Below are 24,339 nucleotides of genomic sequence, written 5' to 3'. Positions count from 1 at the left end.
AAAAAAGGAGAAAACATCTCAAAAGTATTTCTGAGACCTTTAAATGTTATAAGTGTTGGATGAATTGAGGTTGAGCCAGATTGTAATTATGTAAAATAAAGCTTTCTGTTAAGTAGCATTTCCATAAGAAATTTTAACCTCTGGCATTTAAATAGGAAGGCAAGGGATGAGGTGCCATCATGAATAAATGTTAAACCTGAGCAAGATATGGACTTATTAAAAACATTGAAAAGAACTTTCTAGCCTGTTCTCAAATTCCATCAGGGGATTAAGTGTACTATATGAAAGTAGCTGCCACTTAATATGCTGAGCAGGGAGATGTGAACGAAAAATACTTAGTGACAGTTAACTTCACAGTGCTTAGACTTCATTATGAAGGAAGCTGTCTTTTGATGGGATTCACCTACGTTATGTGAGGCACTTTAAGTGGCAGCTATCTTTTAAAGATTGATTTACTCATAGACCATCTTCAAACAACTCGATGTGGATTGGAATTACAATTCCACTTACTCTACATAGACTCTGCTTCTATTTCGTGTGAAATGCCTCCAGTGCCAGGTTCTTTCAAATTCTCTTGTCAACAGATAATTGACCTCATGATTAGAAGTGATGCTCCGGCCTCAGGTTCCCAACACAAAGGATATATTTACAATGCACAGAGAAGGATCGCTTTTGTATTGTTTCTTTTAGTGTTTTCTCAGCCCGGAAAAATGAAGGAAAGCAAATGGGCTGGACAACAAAGGGAGAAAAATTTTGAGTAGTAAGAAAAATCTTAAGTTCAAATGCTGGCTGGTATTCTACCACCTCCCCAGTCTTGGGCTCCCCGGCAGAGGGGTGAGCAAGTAATGCTGATATATCTGAAATCTTTGCAGGGAAGTCTTGATATAAAGAGTTATCATTGAAGTTAAATCTCAGAAAATCTCCTCACTACCATTCCCTTTATAAGACATCTACCCTGTGTGAAAAGCTTAACAAAAAATCACCACAATAACAGGGCTGCAGACTGAATCCTTCCACTTTCTTACAGACCACAGGGAGGCTGCAAACGGTGCTGTAAGAATCCTCCCAGTGAGATGAAAGACAACGGACCCTCACCAGCCCCCACCCTGCACGCAGCCTACACCAGGCCCCTGACACGCGGATCAATGCACAGCTGTGGGCTAGCTTGGGAGAGAGAGCCTGTCTCACAGCCCATCACTTAGAGGTCATAATATTTTAGTGGCTCTTCCCTCTGAACAGAATAAACCTGCAGATAGTTAAAGAGAATGAAAGTTCTGCTGAAAGCAATGGAGTGGAAGGAAGGGTAAAAGGGAGTTGATGAGAACCAAATGTCTCCCATATGGTTGCACATGGAGCTGCTGGAGGGCCATATAAAAAATTAATCCAACTCATATAATTCTGCTCAAAGCCAAGTATGTGCACATAATGAAAATGCAACTCAAATATGACACATCTGGGTTTTTTGACCACATTCTGGGATGCAGCGTTAATCTTAATAGTTGAGATGAAGATTACAATGTATTGTGTTTTTTCCCTTACATTTTAGGACCTGACATAGTTAGGAATGAAAGAGATGTCTCATCCTATCTTAGAGGGGGAAAGGATTATGAAAATTTACCATCCCTCCACGTGGTCATATTAATTTCTTATGTGTACAGACTTAGTGATTACAATGCTCACCTGTTGCAAGAGAGGAGTAACAAAGCTTTGCAATCCATTGATAGAACATCTGGGAAGTTCAAGCTCCATTTTCTACCCTTTGTTTCCATCTAAATAGTTGGGATGGCAAGATTTTAAAGAAATGTTCTTACAGATAATTTCAGTAAAACAAAGAGCAGAAAGAATGCAGCTTAAAAGAGATCAGATGTGGGAGCAGGACAGCTCTTAAATGCATACTAACCCCAATTTCATTCATCTTTCTCTGGAAAACATATGCAGAATGAAATGAATCAAGTTGTAGCATGAATCAAGTAAATAACTGAAGGTCTTTATGCCAAAATAGAGACTGCATAGAGGCACACACAGACATTGATTTATTTCACAGTAAGGTCCATGCCAGTCGATCAGTTCTACAGATTTGTGACAAAGTATGACCCTCCTTCCAAGAAGGACTGAGAGCTTTGCAGGGGGTTTAGCGTTTAGCCTGTAGGCAAGAGGCCATGATTCCATGTCAAATACTGGGTATTCCAGATTATAAACATATAAAGGTGTCTGGCTAATCATTCCCTCATCTTTGCTCCCTAGCAATGTTATATGTCTCTATTAGAGCACTTTTCACACTCAATTATAACAGTTTATTTGTCTTTTTCTCTTATAGACTGTGAGCATCTTGATGTTACATACTGTTTTATTCATCTTCACTCCTCAACATGCAGCAGAATGTTTATGACACAGTGGTACTTACTGAGCTAATCCCGTATCTAGTGGGCCCTGTTTCAAACATGACTCTGGGTAGTGGAGGTTCAGAAGTGATGGGACCCGAACCCTGCCTTCAGAGAGCTTGAAATCCCAAGGAGGCATGCCTGGGCTCATGGGCAACTGCAATACACTGTGCTAGTCCACTTCCAATGTTTTCATATAATATCTAGGGTGTGCAGGTAACACCAGACATTCAGGTGTCTTTCATTCCTTCACTCTCAATGGAGTAAGTTTAAGTGGATGCAGAGACTGAGATGGGTCAAAAAGGATCTTTTATTTGGCTCTGTGGTTTTGCTTTTTTATTATTATTTATTTATTTTATTTTTTCATTTACCATTTATTCCCTCCATGTCCTCTTCCAAGTCCACCCACCCCCATTCACCTCCCTGCCTGGCAGGGCTTGATGGGGGACCTCCGGCCATGCCCCCCACCATTGCCTATGTCCATGAGTTCTCTCTCTTTTTTCATTTTTGCTCAATCCCTCAACCTTCCACTCCCAACCACCTCCCCAACTCCCGCCACCAAGAGTTGTCTTCTTGCTCTTTATCTGAGTCTGTCTCTATTCTGCTTGGTAGTTCAGTTTGTTCATTAAATTCCACATATGAGTGAAATCATCTGGTACTTGCTCTGTGTTTTGATGATGCTAGTTCAAAGGGGAAGAGCAGGATTATACGAACTAATGGACATTTGAACAGCTTTCCCTCAGAAGCAAATTAATAAATAAACAACAAGTAAAAGTGTGAGAGCCTGGGGATGAGAAAAATTGGAAGCAGCATTGCCTAGAGATTAGGCTGAGGACACGGTTTCTAAGGGACCTATGAAAGAAGGCCAGAAAGATGCACGGACACCATGATGGAGTGTTATTATAGGTACGGAACCTGTAAAACTGCTTCCCACCGTGACCTGCTGGCATGATTACTAGAAACACATAAAGGTAAAAAATAAATCTACAAGTAGCTCTCATTGGGCACAGGCAGGCTATAAAGCTGAGGAGCAAGAAACTTCATCCAGTGGCTTTTGGGTTCCCCCAGACAGTACCCCGGGTTCCCATCTCTGCAAAGGTGCATTCTGCCTGAGCCCAGACCGAAAGGCAGAGTTCAGCTGATATACAAGCTGGAGCTGGTGACTCCTCAGGGGCATTTATTTACATGTTGCTATACATGGATCTTCTAACAATTCACTTATATTTCTTTTGCTCTATTCTTATGAAGCATGAGGCCTGACATGAAGACCATGGAGAGGACATGCAGAGAAGGAGGCTCTGCAGGCCCTCACCTGTGTTGAAGAGGGTGGAGAGAAAAGGCAGGGTCAGGGCTAAAGGGGTTTTTCCTATGAGACTGTGAAAAATGAGGAGTGACTGGCCAGGCAACGGGTCTGTGAGATCCCCTGAGGAAACTGTGGGATCCCCAGAAACAGGTGAGGGTATTTTCCAGGGACATGAAGATTGCATTAACAGGAAGTGACAAGTACAAGAGGTACTTATGCGAATGTGGCTTTGTTTTTTATGACTGGTGAGAACGGGTGACCTCTGGGTCCATTGTGCTACTTCACCAATAAATTGGCTATACTTGATCTGTTGTCATGCTTCTCCGTGCCCTAGAATCTTATTCTGGTGCTTCCTCTCTGACTCTTATTTCGTCTTCATAGCTCTGGGGATTTTCATTTCTTTTCGGCAGGTGGGAATATTTGACTCTGGGGGAATCTACAAATTCTTATATGCATTTTTTGGGGGGCAGACCTCAACTCATTTATTCCTTTATAAAACATTTCCATCTCTATATGTTTTTGAAATGATGAAATAAAAACACGCTTACTGTAACAAATCAAATAATGCCATAAAAGATGTAAAAAGGTAACACTAATCATCTCCCCCCTGCACAGGCTCCAAACCTCTAATCCCACTCCCACTGAGATAACCAACGTTAATATCTGGTGTATATCATTCACCATTTCCATATATATATATTCTCACATATGTCGGTAATGTATTCACTTATTTGTCTTACCAGAATAGAAGAACAGTGTGAGTGTGTGTGTGTGTGTGTGTGTGTGTGTGTATCTTGCAACTTGCTTCTGCTTCCTTCACTTAACAAGGTAATTCGGATATCCTTACAAATCAGCAGATATAGATATAAATTGTTTTTTAATCTGTTCATGTACCTTAATACATTTTACACCATTCATGCTGAATTTAGAACTATTTTATGGAATATATATTCAGAAAATGCTAAGCTCACATTATAAATGCACTAGTATATAGCTTAATGATTTTTTTCATAGTGAACATTTATTTGACCTCAACCCAGGTGAAAAAAAAGAATACAAGCAGCACCCTGACCCACCACCCAACAGTCACCACCCTCCTCTACCCAATGTTTACTACTCTCACTTCTAACATCATAGTTTTTCCTTTTTAAATTTTACATAAAGGAAACCATCAGTATGCATGCAACGATGTCTGGCTTCTTCCATTCAACAGTATGATTATGAGTTTCACCATTTTTTTGTATTAAGTTGTTCATTCTCTTTGCTTTGTGGGAAGGAATCTAGTAAGCAAATGTAACGAGATTTGGGCTGTGTCCAGTTTGGGAGCTGACACTAATAATGCTGCTGTACACCTCAAAACATACAAGCCTCCCCATAATGCAAATGTTGGTACGCTTGAAATTGCCCCAGAGGCTCCTTACACTATCTTCCTATTTTTTGATTCCTTTTTTTCTTTTTGCTCTTCTGATTGGGTGTTTTTTGCTTCCTCATATTCCAAATCGTTGATTTGATTCTCGGAATCCTCTACTGTTGAATCCCAAAATTAGTCTCTTTTGTATCAATGAACAAATAAATAACCTCTCTCAAAGCTCTTGCTTCTACCACTGGTATCAGAAGTCTGTTTTGAAATTCAGAGTTGACGTTTGAGTGATGTATGTTTCTAGGCAATTCTGAAATACCAGTGACAACGTGAGTGGAATGTTCCAGCTGCCTGGACTGAGAGCTAGGCCTCATGTTTCATGGAAGTGCAAGTGTAGATCGAAAGGCACTGCCAGGCACCGGCAAACACTTGAACGGCATTCCACAGTAATGCTCTAGGTGAAGAACGGCAGTGGGAACCACCACTCTGCATGTCAGCATCTTAACTAGAAGCCAGAATGCACCAGAGGTTATAACCGGAAGGGGGTAGAAAGACTTGAAGAATTTCAATTTGTCCAATAAAAGACAAAAAAAGGCAAAGAGAACAAGGAGTTGGTGTGGGGAAGAGAGGCAAAGTCTAAGAAGAAAAGTTGGAGAAGGAAATGTGGAAAGGGGAAGAGAGATGATTTAGCAAGGGATAAAATAGCTAACAGATTTTTAAAACATGGGAATGGATATAGGTGAAGGTGGTCAAAAGATACAAACTTTCAGTTATAAGACAAATTAGTTCTGGGGTATAATGCACAGCACAGCGACTATATTTTAACAACACTATATTGTATATTTGAATGTTACCAGGAAAGCAGATCTTAAAAGTTCTCATCACAAGAAAAAATAAATCTAACTATGGTGATAGATATTAACTAAATTTATTTTAGTAATCATTTTACAATATATCTACATATATCAACTCATTATGTTGTATACCTAAAACTAACACAATGTTTTATATCTATGATAAATCCAATTTTAAGTGGTTTCCATTGCTTTGATTTTGCCACTTCCCATATCACTGAAAACAGTTCATATTTGTTATTTGCAGATTCCATATTTGCCACTCACCTACTTGCTAAAATATATCTGTAACCTCAAAGTCTGCAATACAGATCTTTTAGCGCTCTTTTGCAGACATGCACAGAGCAGTGAAAAATCTGAGTTGCACAAAGTGCACATTGCCAGCTGAACAAGGCACCCCTCTGCCTTCCTGTCTTAGCTCTCAGACTGTAAACAGGTGTCCTTTCCCCATCTAATTACCATCACGTTTTCTCATTTCTGTGCTTTTTGCCGGTGAGTCCAATGTTTGAAATGGCTCCAAGCACAGCGCTGCGGTGCTGTCTAGCGTTCCTATGCACGCATATTACCTGTGCTAGGTAAGCTTTGTTCAGGCATGACTTACAGTGCTGTTGGCCATGAGTTCAATGTTAATGAACCAAAAATATATACTAAATAATGTGCCTTTAAGCAGAAACACACATAAGATTTGCATTGAACGGTTGGTAAAAATGTTGTGACTACAGGCTTGTAGGAACCTAACCCTGTATTTCTGCTCGAAGCAATAATACAGTATTTTCTAATTCAGTGTCTACAGTGACTGTATAGAACATGACTCCTGCACATGACAAGAGTAAACTGTATTTAATAAAAGCTGCTGCATGCCAGGGTCCTGCATGCCAGGATCTTTATACATCCATGAATAGAGAGGCAGGGGTATAAATTAGAAAAAGAAATGAAGTTACATGTCTACATTTTGCTGATGCAGCCAGGGACTGCACTCTTTGGTGGTGCAATGTTTGAATACCATCCATTCTGTGCGAACAGGAAATCAACTAGGCCAGAACTTGATCCTGATAAGCAGTTAAGCACACGCTTTTGTGTGCTCAAATAACCTCTTCAGGATGATAACATCTTTATCTGGAAGATGAGTAGTGTGCCATCTATTATGAGGGAATGTTGTCAGCACAAAAGTGACTATCTAGAAAGTGTTAAGAATATTTTTAAAAGAATTGTATTATGATGGACTTGTTAATTATTGCCAAAGAGAATTCAGCAAAATAATGTTCAATTAAAATTCATATATAACATGTTATATAAATTCCATTCTTGAAACCAATTATGTGATTTATAGCCATAAGAGGAACATATAACTAAGAAAAAAAGCTTATCCTTTTTACTTTTAAAGTACATAACTGGAACGCACAGATAACCAAGCACACAAGAGGAGCATTATTTCTATCAAGTTCTTTGGAAGGACAGATTCTAGTTATTATGCCACTAGTTTTACTATCTCAACAAATACAAAGGGAAGGTCAAAATGAAATGAAAAGAATATAAAGTATAAATAAAACTTCAGTATATGGCCAGTTCTGCCTCTGAAAAATGCATTATATTAGCATGTTCTGGGGTTGTTTGTTTTTGCTTATTTCTGCATTCAAATCATTTCTAAAAGAAACCAACAAAATAATATGCTATGATAGCATTAAAGGAATGACATTGCCCATTGAATACCATTTAGCTTGAATCAGTGGTAGCACTATTAATTTCTCCCTTTTTAATGCACACTTTAGCTAGCACATGACCCATACCACGAACATCAGTTACACCCCGGGGACCAGACATTAACAGCATGTGCTACGAGTGGTTTATTTTACAATTGCTTTGAAATAAAAGCTGAAGGAAATGAGCCACTGGTAAATCACTTGCCAGCAAAAACAACAATATTTGTATCACTGCTGAAAAACTCCCTCCCAAAATAAGGTGCAGGCAGAGGTTTTCTTGTATTGTTCACAGGGAAACACAGGGATAGAGGAGCTTGGGGGAGTCAACAGTTAAGGCTGTGAAGTTCTTTATTGCAATTAAATAGAATACATTTGAGTAGCTGAGATCCTGTACCATAGCTAATTAAAGCACAGTTGGGACACACACATAATGACCCAAATAAAATAATTATTTCTAAATAAACTACAGTCCATCAGATCTTTTTTCTCATAAAAGAAACATGACTTCTATCTTTTGATGTAGGTGATATTTACAGAGAAATATGAAAGAAGAAAATTAAAATCTCACAGCAGGTTTTTCACAGAACCAATTTATCCCCATTTTTATTCTTTTTTTTAAACTTAAGAATAATACCTCTTGCATTTTGCTCTTCTACCAAAGTTAGTCAATATCAGAAATCTTTGGCCCTAACCGGTTTGGCTCAGTGGATAGAGCGTCGGCCTGCGGACTCAAGGGTCCCAGGTTCGATTCCGGTCAAGGGCATGTACCTTGGTTGCGGGCACATACCCGGTGGGGAGTGTGCAGGAGGCAGCTGATCGATGTTTCTCTCTCATCGATGTTTCTAACTCTCTATCCCTCTCCCTTCCTCTCTGTAAAAAATCAATAAAATATATTTTAAAAAAAAATAAAAAAAAGAAATCTTTGTTCTCATAGAAGATATACAAATAGGCTCAGATATTTTACTATACTTATAAAATAAATAATTCTAACTCAATGTAATCCATACATAATGGCATTTCCTGCATTGAAAAGATTCCCTTGTTTATTTAAATACAATGCTCAACTATAATATCAATTACTCCCAGCTTCTTGTTCTAAACAGGATTTAATCTGTTAACCTCTCACCTTCCTTTAAAGAGAGTTGGAATGAGCAATAGACATAAAAGAAAATGGGGTTTGCAAGAATAAAATGACACAATGGTATACACTAAAAGCAAACAGACCCGTTAATTATCCTGCTCACAGGTTTACACACATACACACACACTTATCTATGATTAACTAGAGTGTACGGCTGTTGTTCCTTTTGACCTTTTACTCAAGTCCAATCTAACGCAAGAAAATCATTATTCATTTCTCTCCCACTCCAAGTCTAGATGCAGATTTGAAGATGTTATTTATTGTCTGGCTGTTAGTCTTTAACGTGCAGCAGTTATTACTAAAAGAGACAGCTGGCTGCACCGACCTATCCTTTACTGCCCCCAAGGCCACGCATATCTAATTCAAGGATATCAGATAATGGTATGTGGCATGATTTACATGTAGAGAATTCAGAATTCATTGTGAGCCTATTTATAACTCCAGCACCTTCGATAGAGAAGATGATTTAATAGAGGTTGTAAGGGTTTTCTGACAAGAGGCATTAATAGTAGAACCTTTTCCCAAGTGCTGCAAACAGTGGTGCAGAGATGTAGCTCTCCCGAGTTATTTTTCATGGGTGACCCTTTTTCTGTTCATTAGCACTTACATTCCTGGGGTTGGGAAGCCACTGTTTTAACTCTAATTTGTATGTAATGAGCATATTCAATGCAAGGAGACTATCCTTCATTAACAAAGCCTAAAAAAAGGCTGGTAACTCCGATGGAAAAGGACATCTAGTCTCATGGAAATTTAACAAGTCCAGTTTTCGCATATGGTTTTTAGAAAACTAAGGGTCAGCTCTCTAGAGATGGTCAAGGTGGATGACAAAAGTTCTTTTCAAAAGAGTTAGAAACAGGCTGTTATCTTAGCCAATACATCTCCCTTCAATAAAACTAACTCTAACGAATGACCCTGCCTCTGGTTATTGCTAAGAATATACAGGCAGGTCTATTTGCTTACACAGATGCTGCACTGGCAATTACTTCAGAAGACATTTTGTATGGTTCAAGTATTAAAACACATACACACACACACACACACACACACACACACACACACACACTACCATTCAACACTCATGAGAACTAACCACACACTTGAAAATGCAGTTTAATGGAGCATGTTATCAAAGTCTTCTATTTTCTTAATATTTTTTATTGAGTTTTAGAGAGGAATGGAGAGGGAAAGAGAGAGAAATATCGATGTGAGAGCAAAACATCTATCAATCAGCTACCTGGGATTGAACCAGCTACCTGGGATTGAACCTGCAATCCGGGCATGTGCCCTAAGGGAGTAAGCAGGGATGGGGTAGGGGGGGGAGCGGGGGAGGAATCAAAGTGGCAACCCTTTGGTGCCAGGGACAACACCCAACCAACTGAGCAAAGTCTTATTTATTGATAAGAACTGGTTCACAATAGAGTAAACCTTTGGTGGTGCATTATATTTTTAATTTGAAATGTAAAGCCAGTGTTCTATTTCAAACAGTAATTTTCACATGAAATGCATTTCTAAAGACTAGAACTGACTGGCATTTATTTTGAAAAGCATGCATATATTATAGCTTCAGGGGGCAAGTTTCATTTGGGGACAAAATATTTCCTCTAGATGACAATCAATTCAAATTCAAGCTTTAGAAACCCTAGATGTCATAATTAATGGCTTATATGTACCAAGTTGGATTTTGTTGTTTATTACATTTTTTAAAAAAGGGATTCTAAAGTCTGAATTTGAGTGAACCTTATTTTTATTTAGTTTCTCATGTTAATCATTCTAACCTTTCTATAAAAGTTAATTCGTCGTTTATTTAAAAGACCATCTTCTAAGAGTTCCTCTAATTAAATTAAAAGTAGTCAGTGGAAAATAATGTGCTTAGTTACACCCATTATCCTAAATCCAAGAACATCCAGCAGTATCTCTGTTCACTCTGCAATTTTTTGTTGTTACTTACATATATCTGAGGGTCTTTATTTGGTTGCATGGAATTAAGGCAGTACAGATAAAGGACAGAATTTAGATCATGCAAGTCCTATTCTGTTTAAACCAAAGGGAAAGAACACACTTTCGTTTCATTTGGCTCATAACAATTGGTGACAATATGCCTTCCTGAAAAATCAGAGCTGGACCTATTTCATATTGTTTATAAACTATCATTTCAGTTGCATTTTTAAAAGAGGCTAAAAGACAAACACAACAAAGACTATCGAAATGAAGGCAGATGGTATGATCCTGTATTCTTGGACTTAAACCAAATGAAATCAGAATTAAGTTATTTTGAAGAATACAAGTCCTATGGTGCAGATGAATGAGTGGTTTCCTGATTAACTTGCCATTAATCAATTTAAACTCAATATGTAAGACAGTGCCTTCTCTCTTAGGGTTTTTATGGGGGGGGTCACTTATTTGGGGGAGGGGGCTGTTTGGTGGAGAGGGGAGGTCAACAGTAGACCAGTGTTTTCAATAAAATTAAGAGAGAATTGTCAAAATGTGTACTAAAATTTGTAATAAACATGTCATGAATTGAAAATAACAACTACTGACAGAAATATAAAGGAGGTAAGTAATACTGTAATTGAGAGTTTATTTTCAGTAAAGAAATTTAGGGTGTTTTCCTTGATGATTTAAAGATAGCCTGAGTAATTAATTAACTGTAACTCCCATGATCTATGTACTTCCTAAAACTGTCTTAAATAACATATATGAAGAAATTTAGAAAACATGTCATTTTAGAAATATAAGATACTATTATACTGTCCAGCCAGTGCGGCTCGGTGGTTGAGCATCAACTCATTAACCAGGAGGTCACAGTTCAATTCCAGGTCAGGGCACACGCCTGGTTTGCAGGCTTGATCCCCAGTAGAGGGCGTGTAGGAGGTAGCGAATGGATGTTGCCATCTCTCTATCCCGTTTCTCTAACTCTCTCCCTTCCTCTCTTTCTCTAAAAAAAATTCATTAAAAAATATTTTTAAAAAGATACTACTATACTATATCCTTTTCCAGAGGTATAGCAACAAACAATAAATAAGGAAGTAACAATTACATTTCTTCCAAATTTAACAAAGTAATCCACCCTTCCAAATTAATAACTAAATTTGGGGGTTTGAAATATATACATTCTAAGAGTTAATTTAGGGTACAAGGAAATTCTCAGAGTCTTGGAAGGTACATGTTTCTAAAGTAAAATAAGAATGCATATGCTATGCTTATGTGAAGATGTGGAAATAAATTATTTTCATGATGCTTAGAAAAATGTTTTTCACCTCACATTACAATAGCCATATTTTTAATTCTCCAGAGAGATGACAACTGGTTCTCAAAGTTTGTCACACTAATCTGATCTGTTGTCAAGTGAAATAATTATTTTCAACAATATGGTGGCAAAGTTTTTTCTCAGATAATTTTATAATTTTTCATTTAAAAGATGACAAAGCTATTCATTCGAGAACCAACTATCTAGGAGAGTGACTATTTGTATCAAAAGATAAAATTTCACTCAGAGCCTTGGCCAGTGCTCAGTGATTAGAGCAGCAGCCTGGGTTTGATTCCTGGTCAGGGGAACATACCTGGGTTGCAGGTTCAACCCCTGGCCCCAGTCAGGGTGCATGCAGGAGGCACCAATCAATGTCCCTCTTACATCAATGTTTCTCTCTCTCTTTCTCTCTCTCTCTCTCTTTCTCTCTCTCTCTCTCTCTCTCTCTCTCTCTCTCTCTCTCTCTCTCTCTCTCTCTCTCCCCTCCTTACCCATCCGTCCCACTCTCTCTAAAAAAAATTAATGGAAAAAATATCCTGGGGTGTATATTAACAAAACAAAAAAGAAGAAATTCCACTCAGAGAAAAGCCACCTTACACTATTTCTTCAGGCATTTAAAAAAAAAAAAAAAAAAGCAAGACTTCACATACACTAGTTCAGAGCCTTACATATGTAGGGATTTGATAAACACTTACTGACTCTCTAATTCAGTAGTTCTAAACTAAAGGAAAAAGGAGAGGTGCAGGGCAGGAAATTTGCCCCCTAGGGGCAAAAGTTATTTGCCAAGATCTGGAGATAATTTTGGTTGTCACATCTTGGGAAGAGGACACAACTGGGGGTGATAGATTTCTACTAGCATCTAGTGAGTTATACCTAGGAATTTTGCTAAAAATCCTATAATCCCAGGACTAGCTTCACAAAAAAAAACTTTTTAGCCCAAAATGTCCCATAGTGTCAAGATTGAGACACTTTCCTGTAATTGCATATAACACTATACATGGGGAAAACTGGGTGATGGGTACATGGAGCCTCTCTATTTCTGCAGCTTCTTTTGAGTCTATCATTATTTCAAAATAAAAGTCTTTCTTTTAGTGTTTTGGTTAGATAGAAATGGGAATACTAAGAGTGAATGAATCTAGCCCAGGAAATGGTGTTGACAACGAGAAGAGTTCTGAGAATAAACTCCCAGGCAGCCAATACATAGAGCCAGCAAAAATGTCACCAGGGAAGAAGCCACATCACAGGAGAATGTGAGCGATGTAATGAAAGTCAAAGGAAATAAATTTTCACACACACACACACACACACACACACAAAGTGATCAGCAGCATGAACTGCTGAAGGGGGGGAGGGGGGAGTGGGGATAATAGTAGCCTAGTGTTGAAAATGAACATTGAACTAGGAGTAGAGGGACAAAAGGAAGTCAAAAAAGCAAATGAACTCTTCCAAGAAATTTAAGACAGGAGAAAGAAAAAGCCACACCAACAGAATAAGTGAAGACAAGCGGGGGAGAGTTTAAATTTGTTTTAGGATAGAGATATCAATACTTAAAAATGAGGAGTCCTGTAGGGAAGGGAGATTGAATATTCAAGAAAAGGGAAAAATAAATGACAGAGGAGATGCCAAAAAGGGGACAAAGGAGAGAGGATCAAGTGTTGAGATAGAAAGTCTGCCTCCTAGAAAGAGTCTAGATCTAGTTCACATGACTCAATATGACTAAATGTGATCAAATTAGAGACACAAATTTTTTTAATTTTGAAAGCATCATAGCATTAATGGTTACTATGGGGCTTTATGATTAATGACATTTTTACAAAACAATACAAGGCTAGACTTAATGAATCAAAACTGAAACTGAGCTTTATAATTGTGATTCACCTGAAGGCATTTAAAAGTCTGGTGAAGGTAATTGCCTGCGGGCCATAATGACAGAGCTTGTTGAACATGTGCTGACTTATCACTCTAAAAGGAAATAATGTTATAAATTATTTTGCTTTCCCCTAGATCAGTGGTAGGCAAACTCATTAGTCAACAGAGCCAAATATCAACAGTACAACGATTGAAATTTCTTTTGAGAGCCAAATTTTTTAAACTTAAACTTCTTCTAACACCACTTCTTCAAAATAGACTTGCCTAGGCCGTGGTATTTTGTGGAAGAGCCACACTCAAGGGGCTAAAGAGCCGCATGTGGCTTGCGAGCCGCAGTTTGCCGACCACGGCCCTAGATGCTTTTTTGTCTGAAATTTTTTAAATACATATATACATTAAGAATTTTAAAGTAAGCTCATTTTATATTTAAATGGCATTAAAAATAAATAGGTTATGTATTAAAGTCTTATAAAGCTAGAAACCACTCTTTTATAAAGAAGACTAAAGGCCTGGTGCACAAAATTTGTGCACTGGGGGGGGGGGGGTTGTCCCTCAGCCCAGCCTGCACCCTCTCCAATCTGGGATCCCTCTCACAATCTGGGACTGCTGGCTCCTAAACACTCGCCTGCCTGCCTAATTGTCCCTAACCCGTTTCTGCCTGCCAGCCTGATCACCCCCTAACTGCTCCTCTTCCAGCCTGATTGACACCTAACTGCTCCCCTGCCAGCCCGATCGCCCCCAACTGCCCTCCCCTGCCAGCCTGATCACCCCCAACTGTCCTCCCCTGCAGGCCTGGTTGCCCCCAACTGCCCTCCTCTGATGGCCATCTTGTGACAATGTGGGGGCAGCAATCTTGTGATGATGTGGGGGCAGCCATCTTGTGGCAGCCATCTTGTGATGACATGGGAGCGGCCATCTTGTGATGATGTGGGGGGCAGCCATCTTGTGATGACGTGGGGGTGGTCATCTTTTGATGACATTGGGGCAGCCATCTTGGGATGACATGGGGTGGCCATCTTGTGGTGGCCATCTTGTGATGACATAGGGATGGCCATCTTGTGACAAAGTGGGAGCGGCCATCTTGTGACAAAGTGGGGGTGGCCATTTTGTGAGGGTGTGAGGGTCAATTTGCATATTACCTCTTTATTATATAGGCTATTTAACACTAAGACTCGTTCAATAATAAAGTGATAATAAATGGTGCTTTGTATAAAGCCAAGCTTGTTAACATTAACCTTGTTTGAAATATATCGGTTACTTAACATTTCTGACATGCATAATAGACCAATGACTGGTGATGAAAAAAAAACAGTGTCTAGCAAACTAAAGCTGTGTCTTCAGTGGAAGCATTTAAAAGTCATCAAAGTACTGGAAAATAGCTCAACATATTTTTCTGACAAGAGAAAAGACAAAAACTTGAATGATTAGATTAGAGGCTTTCTTATTTTCATTTATTTAGACCACAGCTTTGAACCACATTTTTACATAAGTTCATCCTAACTAGCATCAAATATATCAGGTCAAGTATGATAGGGTAGCAAATACAGAGACATGAACATTTATATCAAAGTTCTAGAAGGATATATCCCAGACTGTTAACCATAGTTATCAAAGAAAAGAGAGAAATTAAGGGAGACATCTTAGAGGAAATTTCATTTTTAGTCTGTAATATTTCTTTATCATTTTAGGTTTTTCTCTGATAACAGATATTCATGTTTACTTTTAAAATTAAATAAATGTATAAAATTTTGAGACAAATTATTTAATCAAACATTATCAGGCCACAAAATTGTGGGTTAAACTAAAATGCTTTTTAAGACTCTGAAATGTGAGGCAGTTTGCTTGCTACACAGCTAAAGATAATTAAGACATTGTGTTTAAAGGCTGTTTACTTTTCTTCTTTTCTTTGCATTTTCTAATTTTCTAAGATAATCATGTAATTTGTTGGCATGCAAATAAATTATAAACTGGATAAATTATTTTGGTCTAAGTGAAAAGCCTGAGAAAGGATAAAATAGTTTCCAGTAAGAAAGCATTCCACAAAAACAACTAAAAAAGCTGTAAAAAAAGAAAGAACCCTTACCATTGGCAGACCTGGAGAGTATTATGCTGAGCGAAATAAGCCAGTCAGAGAAAGACAAGTATCACATGATCTCACTCATATGTGGAATCTAATGAACAAAATAAACTGATGAACAAAATAGATCCAGAGACATAGAAGCATGGGAGAAAGAGACTGTTGAATCTCAGAGGCAAGGCAGAGGAGGTTGGGTGGGTGGGTGGGTGGGAAGAGATCAACCAAAGAACTTGTATGTATATATGCATAACCCATTGGACACAGACAACAGGGTAGTGAAGGCCTGGGGCAGGAGGGGGGCAGGGCAGGCTAGAAGAGGTCAAGGGGTGGGGAGGGGAACATATGTAATACTTCCAACAATAAAGATTAAAACAAATAAAGTTGGATATATCGACAGATGGATAGATGAATGGATGGATAGATAGATAAACAGACCTTTTAAATGACTCCTCTAATAGCTTCAGAAGCAGTGAGAATTAGAGGGCTAAGATTTTGTACAAGGAAGAAACTCTAGATGTTGAGCTAATGATTTGCAAGAATCTGTTCCCTGAGGAAATAGTTGACACTCAGCATGTGCTAGAGGCTGAGAATCTGGGTGTGGCCCAGGTAGAGGATCCTGCCTGGGGACAGTAAAGCCAGCTGTTCTTGGTGGTACTATGGGAATGGAGTGATAAAACTGGAGACTTTGAAGAACCTCAACACACAGCTAGTTTTCCCCTCAAGCCATTTGCTAAATATTAAAGTAGAGTAAGTTTGGATGCTTTAGACTCGCAGGGGTCCTCAAACTACGGCCCGCGGGCCACATGCGGCCCGCCTAGGACATTTATCCAGCCCGCCGGGTGCCGCTGCCTGTCCTGCTTAGCAGCCGACTCGCCCCGGGCCCACAGTGCGCATAGGAATTTGTTCATAGTTTTTTTTTTTTTAAACTATAGTCCGGCCCTCCAACGGTCTGAGGGACAGTGAACTGGCCCCCTGTTTAAAAAGTTTGAGGACCCCTGCGAGAGATACTGAAAATTTCTGAAAAACATAGGAGAATTGTATGCAGTCTCCAAGGTGATAATGCTTATGTGCATGCCAGATGAAAACCCTGGAGGCAACAGTGAACAGAATATCTGTAGCTGCATTTTCCTTGGAGGCCTTTACCAATTTTGAGCATAAGACAGAACCTGAGAATCAAAAACAGAGAAATGTTGGTGATCAATAGAACTTAAGTGAAAAACTGAAGACTAGGTATTCAAAGTAAAGGCTAAGTTTATCAGAGTGAATAAAAAGTGAAAACAAACTCTATGCTGCTTATAAGAAATATGCTTTAAATATGAGACGAACAAAATGGTAAACCTAAAATGGAAAAAATATACCATGTATATGCTAACCAAAAGAAAGCTTCATCAGCCATACTAATCTCAGATAAGATATATTTAGGCATTAAAAAAAAGAACACTAAAGAAACAGAAATATTTTATCATGATAAAGTAGTCAGCACAACAATAAGATATAACAATTCTAAATCTTTATGTTCCCAACAAAATATCTTCAAAATATACCAAGTAAAAACTGACAGAACATTAAGAGGAAAAATAGATGCATTTAAACATGAATGAAAACATTAACAGACTTCTTGGAATAGCTGATAGAACAAGTAAACTAAAAACAATCCATAAGGATATATAAATTAGTTCTAACCACATTAACAACTTCGACCTATTCAACACATATCAAGCAGCACCTAGCAATGATAGAATTTACATAATTTCAGAATTACTTTCATATGAATTTTCCTTTCAGTGTTTAAGCCTAGAAGACAATACACAAAAGGGGGTGTTCCAAAGGCTAATGAATACAAGGGTGAAAAAAGGTTTGGCTCATTAGTCATTTGAGAAATGCAAATTAAAACTTGAATGCAGTATCTCTGTATACATATGAGGAGGATTAAAATGATAGCCAGTGTCAAGTGTAGGTAAGGGAATATGTGAAACCAGTGGAACTCTCACATAATTTGAAAAATTGTTTGGCAGTATCCACTAAAGTAAAACATACGAATACAGTATTGCTCAGCAATTCTCATCCCCATCCCCACCCCCCAGTTACCAAAAGAAATGCATGCAAATATTCACCACCAAACATATAACATTTGTAAAAGCACCCTTTGTAATAAGCCAAGAACCTAGAAAATAGCCTAATATCCATGAGCAATAAAATGAATACATAATTAGTAGTATATTCACAACGGAATACTATACGACAATAAGAATGAATTAACTACAGAGACATACAACAACATGGGTAAATCTCAAAAACATAATGTTAAGCAAAACAGATCAAACAACTGAGAGTAAATACTGTATCGTTCTATTTTTATCATAGGACAGACAGAGATGCACCACCCAGAAGCCCTTAATAGAGCATATGCTGTCCTAGATACTGGGAATGCAGCAAGCAGACAGCTTCCAGGTGTCAAATATTTCAGGAAGCATCTCACCCCCATCTGATGACTGATGGGGGCAAGGATCTAAAGGCCTGGCAATTTGGACCCACCGTGGGATAACTCTGATCAGCCATGTTATTTTCAGAGTTCACTGTGGGGTGGGCTCAGGCTGGCAAGTCTACTTTGCAGCTCTGCTTCTCCCACTGCAGCATGTGATGTCGAAACAGGTAAAACCCACTTACGGTATTAGAAGTCAGGGTAGTGGATATCCTTGGGTTGGGAATGGAAAGAATTATGCTTGGAGGGAGGCAGGAGGAGGGCTTCTATGAGGCTGGTTACATTCTGTTTCTGAGATATGTTTCACTTTGAAATTGTACCACACTGTGTAACTATAATTTGGCATTTTTCTGTATATATGTTATGCTTTGATAAATACTTATTGTATTTTACAAATGTTATACTTTGATAAAATACATAAATATATCTATAAATGATAAAATGTATGTTTTTTCTATGTATGTTATACTTTGTTAAATGTTCACCAAAAGATTACTATAATGCCACAATTAATTAATTAATTAAAAAACAGGGTTGGAAATTTTAAAAAGATATGGGTCAGTCATTCACTCATTCACTAACTACTCTGTGACTTTGGATAAGTCTCTTAAATTCTCTGAGCCCACAATTCCGCAACTATAAGAAATTGAAAATACAACCAACTGACAGATGGCCAAGAAACACATGAAAAATGCTCCAAGTCACTGATCATCAGAGAGATGCAAATTAAAATGACAATGAGGTATCACCTCACACCTGTCAGAATGGCTACCATCAACAAATCAACCAACTACAAGGGCTGGTGAAGATGTGGAGAAAAGGGAACCCAAGTGCACTGCTGGTGGGAATGCAGACTAGTGCAGCCAATGTGGAGAACAGTGTGGAGTTTCCTCAAAAAACTAAAAGTGGAACTGCCACAGTCATTCATTAATATTTTTAAAGGATTTATAGAAGGGGATAGTTCTCAGACTTAGAAGGCCCTAATGTTTCTTATCTAAAATTTTTAGAATTCTCTTTCCATCAGATTTTAATGATATGGCGCCCAATACTTCAGAGGCTAGTTGAAGTACCTGGAACTAAATTTTAAATTGTCTTTCATTTAAAATGTGTTTCTATTCCCAATAATTAGTCTATTTGCACACAAAAGAGAAGGTAGAAAAACAATAGGAAATTTTTTTGAACAGGATCAATAATAATATTTCAACAATAACTTCATTTAAAGTCTGAAACTTTTCTTTCCATTTTTTCATTTCATCATCAAATCAAATAACCATAAGTTTTATTTACTCATCACTGCACAATGCAACCAATTATGAATCTAGGGACTAAAAAGAAACATTTTTGGACCAACAAAAAACCATGATACTGAGGCACTGTTTAATAAAACAGAGTCCTTGATAGAATCCTTCTCTTCCTCCCACCCCGCTCCCCTCAACCCAAACCTTTCCACATGCTCTGCTGGCTCAAGAAAACAAGTGGATAAAAAAGCCTTTTCTGTCAGGATGTCAGATCACTCATGGCTCACAGTGATGGGTGATAATATATTGCCCTCAATGGTAATGGAGGCACATGTCAGAGATGAAGCAAACAATGTATTTCAATGTAAGGCTGCAAAGGCATAAATTCAGACTTCAGGTAATAGGGACAATAAAATGTCCTCATGCAGGTCTGAAATGTGTGATCGTACTTATGAAATGTGCTATAATATTTAGTAGAATAGTGAAGATGATGCAATGCACAGTGCCTGGCATGGCACCAACAGGAAAGCACACCATCCTCCTTACTACAGCTGGGAGAAATACATCTTCCTAACACCTCCGTCAGAGTAGTTTAATAGAGTGTGGTCTGCAATGTCCTTGCTGAGCGGTCCAGAAAGCATGGTGTAGTGCTTCTTACGGGTTTGCGGAACAGTTATTGATCTAGGGTAAATGTTTGCTCATTCATGTGTGAAGTTCAAAACTTTGTTCAATTCTGGGCATGTTTTTCTCATATTTCAACTCATTCCTCCACACTTCCCCCACTACAGAAGGCAGAAGTGGCTGCATTTTGGCTATTCCCATGTAATGGCAGGATATGCAGGGTTTTCGTCCCGTGCTGCTACATGGGGAGGGGAGGGGATTGCTCGCCTCTGACACACCTTGTTTTTGTGCAGTTTCATTCTCGTGGAGAGCTACAGAAAATGAGAACTCGGAGGAAAAGCTCCTCCTTTATACTCACCTGCTGCTTATGGTATTGGCAAGTACCCGGACATCATATGTGATCTTGAGAGATGCTTTTCAGAGAAAACAAAACATATATGCAGGGCGTTCCCCCCCCAAAAAAATGTACACACACTTTGAATAATTATTAATTCCAATGGGTTAAATCTGAAAAGAAAGAAACATCAATTGAGCTACCAGCTGTTAAGTGTATATACATTTTTTGGGACAGAAACACTGGCTATAGAAACACTAAAATTACTATTGTTTTATAATCAGAACCCCAAACTATGTCTAACTTACTTCATCTACTAAAAATGTTGATCCATATGTGTGTGTGTGTGTGTGTGTATATATATATATATATATATATATATATATATATATATATATGGATTAACTATGTATATATGTAACTATATATATATATATAATTATAGCAGTACTCATTTTCCTCTAATCTGTTCTTATGAATAGAATGGTCATAATAATGGTGTGGTTTCAGGGACTCAGCAGACATGCTACCCTTACCCCTCTCCAGCCAGCTGATTACTGATGCCAGAAAGCCACAATTAGTAATTAACTGTTTGTTTAATGTAAATTTCAAAATACATAACAATTAAGCCTTACCAATCATTTTTACTTAATATAAACAGGTTGGTAAGAATCTATCCTTGAGAGCAGGGTGAAAGTAGAGCATAGAAAGGCTTTCCGTAAACACTGTGTGGAGGGCACTAGCTTTGGGGAGGAGGGGCAACACCTAAGTAAAGAGTCCTTCTGCAGGTGGAAGAGTAAAGGTAGAGGAATGTGCATTTCATGGATTCTGAACATGATCCCAACTTCCCATTTTCAGACCCAGTGGTTTGTTCTCTGGTTGGAATGCTGTGTGTGATGAGCATCTCCGAGGATGCTGGCAGGCTTCCTGGGAAGCTAAAAGAACTGGCTTCAGGAATGGGCTTGCTGGATTCCCTCCTCTTTCAGTGAGAACAAATCCAAAGCTAGACTCCACATACGCCAGATTCAAGTATGCTGTCTGATACTATTTTCTGAGTAACCCAAAGATCTATAAACATGGAGAATACCTAGAGCAGTGGTTCTCAACCTTCCTAATGCCGCGACCCTTTAATACAGTTCCTCATGTTGTGGTGACCCCCAACCATAAAATTATTTTCGTTGCTACTTCATAACTGTAATTTTGCTACTGTTATGAATCGTAATGTAAATATCTGTGTTTTCTGATGGTCTTAGGCTCTACAGCAGCAGTTCTGTAGAACCTAAGACAGAACCGCTAGCATGGTCTTAGGCTCTACAGCAGCGGTTCTCAACCTGTGGGTCACGAACCACAGGTTGAGAACCGCTAGCAGGGTCACCTAAGACCATCGGAAAACACAGATATTTACATTACGATTCAGAACAATAGCAAAATTAGTTATGAAGTAGCAACGAAAATAATTTTATGGTTGGGGGTCACCACAATATGAGGAACTGTATTAAAGGGTCACGGCATCAGAAAGGTTGAGAACCACTGCCCTAGGCAGTGGTTGGCAAACCACGGCTCACGAGCCACATGTGGCTCTTTGGCCCCTTGAGTGTGGCTCTTCCACAAAATACCACGGCCTGGGAGAGTCTATTTTGAAGAAGTGGCGTTAGAAGAAGTTTAAGTTTAAAAAATTTGGCTCTCAAAAGAAATTTCAATCGTTGTACTGTTAATATTTGGCTTTGTTGACTAATGAGTTTGCCGACCACTGCCCTAGAGCAAGACAAAGCTACCCAGTGCAAATAGTTTTGCTAGTTTCCCTTATGACCATGAAGCTCCAATTGTGCTGAAAGTCTCTGAGGCTTCTTGAAATGCTGTATAAAGCCTGTTGCAAAACTGGAGAGAGGAATCACACCTGGGTTTGAAAACAGTTATACTCCTTTCAACAAACCTTTTTTTTAATGTCTGGCTGCTACTAGTCCTACTAGAGATTGAACGCATGCCCACAGGACATGAACAAGTGGTAGCTTATATTCAGCACTACTCATCATGAACTTGGTATTACCTGATGCAACTTTCCACAAAACTTTGAATGCTCAACAGTTTTTCATTGTGAGGTAGAAGTAATATATGCAAGATGGGGCTTGAAAAGGTCATGAAGGCATAAATATTTTGCATGAGCAGATGGATCCATTTTGCTCAACATAATGTCTGTGTAGTTCCTCCATATTATTGCACGAGTCAGCAGTCCATTCATTTCTGTCACTCAGTAGTATTTCATGGAAGAAATAAGGTAATCAGCTAATATTGACTAGTATTTCATGGAAGAAATAAGGTAATCAGCTAATACTCCTGCAATTCATTGATGATCCTGAAGCTGGGTCACCAAGAAGCTGTAAGACATCTTGTAAATTTAGAGTGTTCTATTACATGGTGCTAAATATGCTCTGAACCACTAACAAATATATGTTCTGAATTCCATATCCATAATACACAGATCCATGACTGCAAAGGACTGAATGTTGTCCCCCCCAAATTCATGTTGAAATACTAACCCCCAGTACCACAGAATGTGACTACACTTGGAGATGGGGCCTTTAAAGAACTAATTATGGTTAAAAAAAAAGATGAACTTAAAGGGTATTGTATTAAGTGAAATAAGTCAGAAAAAGAAAGACAAATACCATATGATTTCACTTATATGTGGAAGCTAAAATACAAAATAAGCAAAACAGAAACAAACTCATGGATACAGAGAACAAATAGATGTTTGCCAGATGGGTGGAAGCTTGGGGGATGGGTGAAAAAGGTGAAAAGGATTTTAAGAAGTACAAATTGTTAGTTATAAAAATAGTCACGGGATGTAAAGTATAGCACAGGGAATAAAAGGGTGAGCAAAAGTAGGACACAGACACTCACAGAGGGAATATATCCTAAAAACCTCAAAACACCAATCAGAAATGATTGTTCATAGCAGCATTATTTACAATAGCTAAGATTTGGAAATAGCCCAAGTGCCCATCAATAGATGAATGGATAAAACAGCTGTGGGACATTTACACTATGGAATACTATGCAGCTGTAAAAAAGAAGGCTCTCTTACCCTTTGGGACAGCATGGATGGACCTGGAAAATATTATGCTGAGTGAAATAAGCCAAACTGAGAAATGTAAGTATCACATAATCTTACCTATTTGTGAAATCTAATGAACAAAATTAATTGACCAACAAAATAAGACTTGAAGCAGTGAGGCATTGAACAGACTGACATACCTCAATGTGGGATTGGAGGAACAAGAAGAGATAAACCAAAGAAATTCGTGCACGGGGTGGAGGGGGAGGGTTGTCCCTCAGCTCAGCCTGCACCCTCTCCAATCTGGGACCCCTCGAGGGATGTCCGACTGCCCGTTCAGGCCCAGACACAGGATCGGGCCTAAACGGGCAGTCAGACATCCCTCTCACAATCCAGGACTGCTGGCTCCCAACTGCTCACCTGCCTGGCTTCAAGATCAGACGCACATTGGTCTTCAGACATTTTCTGTCGATAACACTGGCTTCTTTCAGCTGCAGAGCTACCTTGTACCAATAGTAGATGTTTAGACATAGTCCCACCTCCCTGCTGTCAGGTGAATGAGAGTCCTGGCTGTCAGGTGGCAGGGAGCTGTCTGACCAACAGCCAATTCTCTAGGGTTGGGACTTCCTCCTCCCTGCTGTCAAAGTCTGGGCCAGCACAAACTGGGACACAGCATC

The sequence above is a fragment of the Plecotus auritus genome, assembly GCF_963455305.1.
Source record: "Plecotus auritus genome assembly, chromosome: 7".
In the NCBI taxonomy this organism is placed as follows: Eukaryota; Metazoa; Chordata; class Mammalia; order Chiroptera; family Vespertilionidae; genus Plecotus; species Plecotus auritus.
The sequence above is the reverse complement of the archived record's forward strand: the minus strand, read 5'-3'. Positions refer to the sequence as shown.